Source organism: Xiphophorus maculatus, chromosome 8 (genome assembly GCF_002775205.1).
Source record: "Xiphophorus maculatus strain JP 163 A chromosome 8, X_maculatus-5.0-male, whole genome shotgun sequence".
Lineage (NCBI taxonomy): Eukaryota > Metazoa > Chordata > Actinopteri > Cyprinodontiformes > Poeciliidae > Xiphophorus > Xiphophorus maculatus.
Window position 1 is genome coordinate 3,746,695 of NC_036450.1, and position 6,545 is coordinate 3,753,239.

Genomic DNA, 6,545 nt, shown 5'->3' on the forward strand with positions numbered 1-6,545 from the left:
CTCACAGAGTCTGTCCCCTCTGCTCCCGTCAATATGTTTACAGACATAAACAATTTATAAACACAGGAGGGAAGTAGCCAGAACTACTTCAATATATTTTATTCAAGTAACAGTAAAAAGTATTTGGTAAAAATTTGACTCAAGAACTGAGTAACTGATCAAATTATCAATAATTTAACATTTAAAAATCATCAGACTAATCAAAATATGAAGGTCAGTGGAAATGTTGGTATTTTAAAAACCAAAATGACAAAAATTTATATAAGTAACAAAAACTAAAAAAATCAGGAAAAATAAAATGTTTCCATATCAGTTTTTTTTTTTCAATATAAAAACTTATGAAACTTTAACAAAAACTGCAGGTGTGTGTCTATCTGGTGAATTTCTGGTTAAAATGTTTTTGTTTCTCATTCAGTGGAAAGAAAATCCAGAAAATTTACTCAAGAGTAGAAATACTTCATAATAAAATTACTCAACTAAAAGTAAAAGGTAGAGCTCAGTATTTTATTTTTTCCAAAAAGTTATTCAAGTAAACATAATTCAGTAAATTTAACTAGTTACTACCCAACTCTGTCTGTACTGAATAAAACTTCTTACAAAATACATTTTTGCTCTTGCTTAAGTAACTTCTTGGGTAAATACTTTTTACTTTTTCTTGAGAAAAATATACTGAGTACTTTTTCTCTTATTATGAGAACAATTATTGTGTAGTTCAGTGAAGTAAAACTAGTTTTACAAGTACTTTTTCCCCAAAAACGTAAATGTAATTGAGTAAATGTAACTAGTTAAGCCTACTACTTATGTCCAGAGGTGGGTATAAAGTACCCAAAATTGTACTGCAGTGAGAGTAGCACTACTTCAACATATTTTTACTCAAGTAAAAGTAAAAAGTATAAATAATAAAAAAACTCCTCAGAATAAGCTTCTTCAGAAAAGTTACTCAAGTAAATGTAATTGAATATAATTGTAACAAGTTACTACCCAAATCTGTTGAAGTCATAATTAAATCAGATCTCTGTACTCAAGTATCTTTTTACAGAATACTTTTTCGGCTACTTTGTACTGTTTCCTAAGAAAAAATATTCTGAAGTAGTTTTTCTTTTATTTACTGAAACTAGTTCTAAACGTCAAAAATTAAGTAAATATATCTAGTTACTGCCTAAATCTGTTTAAAAATAAATTTAATGCATAAATCTTGGGTAGGGTGAACACACACACACACACACACACACACACACACACACACCCCTTCTGCTGGGATCTATTCATGGCGGCAAAGCCCAGCCTCACTTTATCTGTCACTGCGGCGCTCAGAGCGCTGACCCGGGCGCTCAGCGTCTAATGGCGTCTGACAGCGTCCAAATGGACTCCCGTACAGTTCAGGAAGGTCATTTACATCATCAAGTGCTGCTGATGAGATGAATAATAAATGAATCACGGTGATGGCAGCCGAAATAAAAGCGACGATTGAGACGGGAAACAAACAGGTGCTGTGTTTACTGCCGGCATCCATCCAGCTGCAACGTTTCCACAGAGGAGGTAATTTCATTACGCCGCGTCCAAACTGTACATGCTTGACTGGTGGACTGGAGAGAGGGAATCAATACACACCATTACCGCGGCGCTCTGCCGAGGTGTAATATATGCTGCGTGTCGTTTGCGGTGTAAAACAAACCTCGTTTAATGTTGACTAATGAAGATTTAAGAAGCTACTGTTTGTCTCTCCTTTGAGCAGCTGTCAGGGGGTTGATTGCATCTCCGCGGCGTAACTGCGCCGTTTTATGTTTCACGCTTGTCTCCGCCGCGGCGGCTGAGGGATGGGTGACCCCGTGACCCTGCGGGATGGACGGGAGGGGAGGTGATGAAGGAGGAAGTGGGAGAGCCAGGAGTGAATCGGGTCAGCGGGCTCCTCCATCTGCTCTGAGACCTGCGTCTGTCTGGTTTGTAATTAAAATAAATTGAAAAAAGACGAAGCAGCACCAGCCTGATTAACATTGTCACTGAGAGTTTGACATCTGTAATCCTCTCCCTCATCGTATTGTTTATGCCGCCATTGTTTCTCTACTGGTCTTATTTTATTCTTACACCGACATTTTGATATTTAATTTAGATAAAACGTCACTTTACACCCATCATCCTGTCTCAAGGTGAAGTAATGATTAACAAAACTCTGAGACTTTATGCTGGTGTGGGAAAAATAACATAATGAAAATAATAGTCACTAAATAATTTACATTTTCTTACCTTCACCTTCATGATAAGACATGTGGGAATAATCTGGTCTTTGTTTTATTACTGATAATATATATTTGTTCACTAATAGCTCAAAGTGAAACTGCTCTTTAAATTTACTTTAGGGTAAAACAGTTACATATGGCATCTCACAGGCTACTTAGGAGCTAATTAAAGTCAAACTAGAAGCTAGTCAAAGTCAAGTCCTTGCTAAGCTAGCAGCTAATCAGAGTCACAGGACAAGCTAATCGAAGCTAAATAGCTTAAAACCAAGCTATTCAATGTCAAGCTCTTATCTGATGTAATTGAGTCGCTAAAGTTAATCAGAGTCAGTCTAACAAACAAGCTAAGCTAAGTGCTACTCATGGTCAAATCTGCAGCTAATTGGAACCAAGCTAACTTAGAATGGCTCACTAGAGTCAAATGTAACATTTATTAGACTTATGATAGCAGCTAATGAGCAAGTTAAACATTAGATTCAAGCTAACGGCATCTATGCAGAGAAAAATTAACAGCTAGAGTCAAGCTAGCAGCTAAACATAGTCAAGCTAGCAACTACTGATGATAAACAACTATAATACCAACCTTTACTAGGATTTTTGGCATTGTTAGAAAATTTGAACATCTTGTTAGTTTTGAATTGCGCACCTGATGTTTAAGTCACTTTTTCTGACTTTAAAGGTTATTTTTAAAATTATTTTATCATTTAAAGGTAGTCAGTATTTTCAGTCAACTTCAACAACTAGAACATCTGTCCATCAGCTAAGGCTCAAATCAAACTGGGTAATTGACAAAACTATCAAATAAATAAATATCAAATAAATCCTAATAAGTAGCTGTTTAGAAAGAAAACAAATGGTTGCATCTAAAAACCCAAGATAAAAACGTCTTTGCTTAGTTTGAGTCACAAATTAATATTTTTTGAACCTGCATAAGATAGAAGAATGATCTAGGGGTGAACCAATTACATATTTCAGATAATTAGCTAATTTAGCCAAAGATTAACTGCCTTTATTAATGAGGTGTTGCTGAAATCTAATTTAGGACATATTCAAATTGAGATTTTATTACCCACAAGCTAATGGATCATTGTTTTATAACCTAATTAGAGTGACAGACATCCTTCATATCAATATCAGCCAATAATAACTAGTTATCTAAATGAGAAAAGAAAATAATTCATATTTGAGGGATTATTTCATGCAAGCTTCAGATAAACAGCTGGACCATTTTTCTGACCTCTGTAGCAAAACAGTTTTCCTTGTGAATCAGCAGAGATGACGTCAAACAAACCCATTTCGTGAGCTTGCTGTTTGTTCACCATTATGTCCTGTTCTGCTGCTGCTGCTGTGATTCAGACTCATGATTTATCAGGCAGAAAAGTCAAATATTCGTCATAATATCGGATTATACGGAAATACAATAATGCTATAAAGACAAAATGCTCTCATTTAAAAATGGGGTCAACATAAAGCTCACATAGTTTTTATCAGATTTTTTTCATAGCTGTGAAACTATTAAAATACCCCCAAAAATAATGCCTCATAATGAAAAAACCCTTTAAAGAATCATTTTACTTCTCCACCAAGTCAAATTAATTGAAAAGAAAATGATATTTCTGTTTTTTCAGAATTTACATATATTAAAGAGAAAAATAACACTTTCACATCCTGTCAAACTCAGAGGTGGCGCTCACATCGGCATGCTGGATGCTTGACCTTGAGCACACAAAAATTGCACTCAAGTAAGAGGAGCATTACTTCAGCATATTTTTACTCAAATAATGGTAAAAAGTAGCCATCTAAGAATTTACTAAAGAGTAAAAAAGTATTTGGTGAAAAGTCTACTCAAGTACTGCGTAACTGATCAAATTATCAATTATTTCATAATTAGAAATTACATTTTTAATTTGGTCAGACAGAAAAAAATATAAAGCTAAGTGGAAATTTTGGTCTTTTAAAGTCAAACATGACAATAATTCATCTAAGTAACAAAAAATCTAAATCAGGCGAAATAAAGTTTTTCCAAATTAGTTTCTTTCAATAAAAAACTTTATTTTTATTTTTCATTCAGTGGGTAGAAAATCCAGAAATTTTACTCAAGTAAGAATAAAAATACTTTGTAATAAAATTATTCAAATAAAAGTAAAAAGTTCCAATTAGTAAATATACTTAAATACATTTAAAAAAAATAGTTACTCAAGCAAATGTAATTGAGTAAATGTAACTGGTCCCCCCCACTCAAGTCACACTATTGCATATCTGCTTGTTAGGCAAGGGAGGGATTATGTCAGCATCACCTTATGACATATTTAACCATGTAAAACACAGTTTAATCACCAGCTAAGCCAGAAATATCATACACTGGTACAATAATACCTGCATTCTAGTCAGATGCCTCACTCACATCGGCATGCTGGTTGCTTGAAATTGAATGCCATGACTTATTTTCAGATCAGTTTGGTTATTAATGAATATTTTACCACCTGTAGTCCCCTGTTGATTATTAAAATTTTATTCTAAGCAGTCAGTTAAACTTTAATTGTGAAAAAACCAAGATGGTGATGTAACCCACATAAAATGGGGATGCCTCTTTAAGAAACGGAGGTTAGGGAAGCTAGGTGGTCTACCTAGCCAATAGGAAGTTTAGCTTCCAGTGAGTTTAAACCAATCAGAATTCGGACTGCCGCTGCAGGACCCGCCCTTCCGCAACATTGAGTGTGTAAGCGAGAGAGATCCGGAAACGATTAAGCTGGGCAGCGTGAGAGTCTCTGTTTTAAAACAGTTATACAACTCCAAACAAACGCTTTCCCAGATCATCCGACTTCTAAGCTGGACGCGTGAAGTGAAAAAAAGAAAAGGAAAGACAAGTTCACTTTTTCTCCTGAACACCGTTAGAGCTGACTCGTTAGCTCTAACGGCCAACGGCTACTGGTTTAGCTCTAACGGCCAACGGCTACTGGTTTAGCTCTAACGGCCAACGGCTACTGGTTTAGCTCTAACGGCTACTAGGCTAACGTTTTAAGTTCATCTTGTTCTCCGTTCAGTTGAAGGTAAAACCTAATTTACGTTATATTCTTACTTTGTTCACAATGATAGCTCATATTATCAAGGCTAAAGCATGGAAAATATGCCTTATTACACTATCTAGTGCCTCACGGGTCCGGACTGAGAGCCACCATATTGTTGTCCCTAACGTGTCGCATTGAGATCGGTGAGCATATTCTGTGCCTTTCATTTGGGTTTTTGTTCTGTTTATCACATTTTTGTTGAATAATATTGTTTATCTGAACTATTTGATTATTAAAATGTAAACTTTTACTGATTTTGGATAAAATGTAATGTTTAATATTGTTTGAAGAAATGCTTTTGTAATTTACAGTAATTGATGTCAAATATACAGAAACATGATTTAAGGATTAAAGCTAGAACAGCTTAATAAAATCCTATGATTCTGCTGGTCCTGTCTGTTGACAGGTCAGGTTTTTTTTTGTTTATGCTGGATTGTTCCTGAGGTGGATTCCTCCTGTGACTTTGATGGCGAGCCTTCCCACCTGGACTTAGAAAGAACTGGATTCCTGGATTCCTTCTTTTCCGTTTGGAGTCCTGCTGCACCCCGCGGTGTGGTAGGCTAGTACCACTCACATCTTCACACACAGTTGGTTAGGAGTGAGACCACTGACTGACATTTTTCTTTTTATTGTTTAATCCTGGAATTTCTGATCTCACCTTTTGGACTGGTTTTTATTTGGTACCTTGTAACAAACTGCTGTGTAGGAAATTCTCCTCATGTGAATGGTGTTGAGCTGAACCTAATTGGAACTGGAATTGATTGATCTATTGCCTATTACGATTTAGAATTCAGATCACCAGGGTGCACCCAAAAGATTCAAAACTGAGAACTAGCACTTGGCCAAGTATTTGTATTATTTTTTGTATTTTATTGTGTGTAATTTTATTTTCATAATTGTGTGTCTTGTATAACTGTTTGTTAATTTCATGGTTTATGTCACTAAAGCCAGTTGTTTTTTTTAAATTCATTTAACTGCCTTTGTGTGTCATTTAAACACCCCACTATGCTCCGATAGTCGAACCTATTGGCCCATTCATCTAATATATAAAATACCCTTCTCATCTGTGTTACAGAGGAAGCTTTGGCGAGCCAGCCAGGAGCTAGAGTGTGTGTTTAAGTGTCAGACATCTTACCCCTGTTGTTTGAACGTCCCAAGTACTTTTTCTGAAAAGAAAAATGGATGTGGTACTCCGGGAGTCCGTGCAAATTTCCCATTCTGTGGTTGTTAGTGGTTTAACAGG

At 35.6% G+C, this 6,545-nt stretch overlaps 1 long non-coding RNA gene across 1 annotated transcript; it reads left to right on the top strand.

Annotated features, from left to right (window-relative positions):
• The first annotated feature begins 4,817 nt into the window (after positions 1-4,817).
• Positions 4,818-6,271, top strand: LOC111609448. The gene is made up of 2 exons (XR_002753125.1): positions 4,818-5,445; positions 5,709-6,271. It is a non-coding gene; the product is annotated as an uncharacterized LOC111609448 (long non-coding RNA).
• The last annotated feature ends 274 nt before the right edge of the window (positions 6,272-6,545 follow it).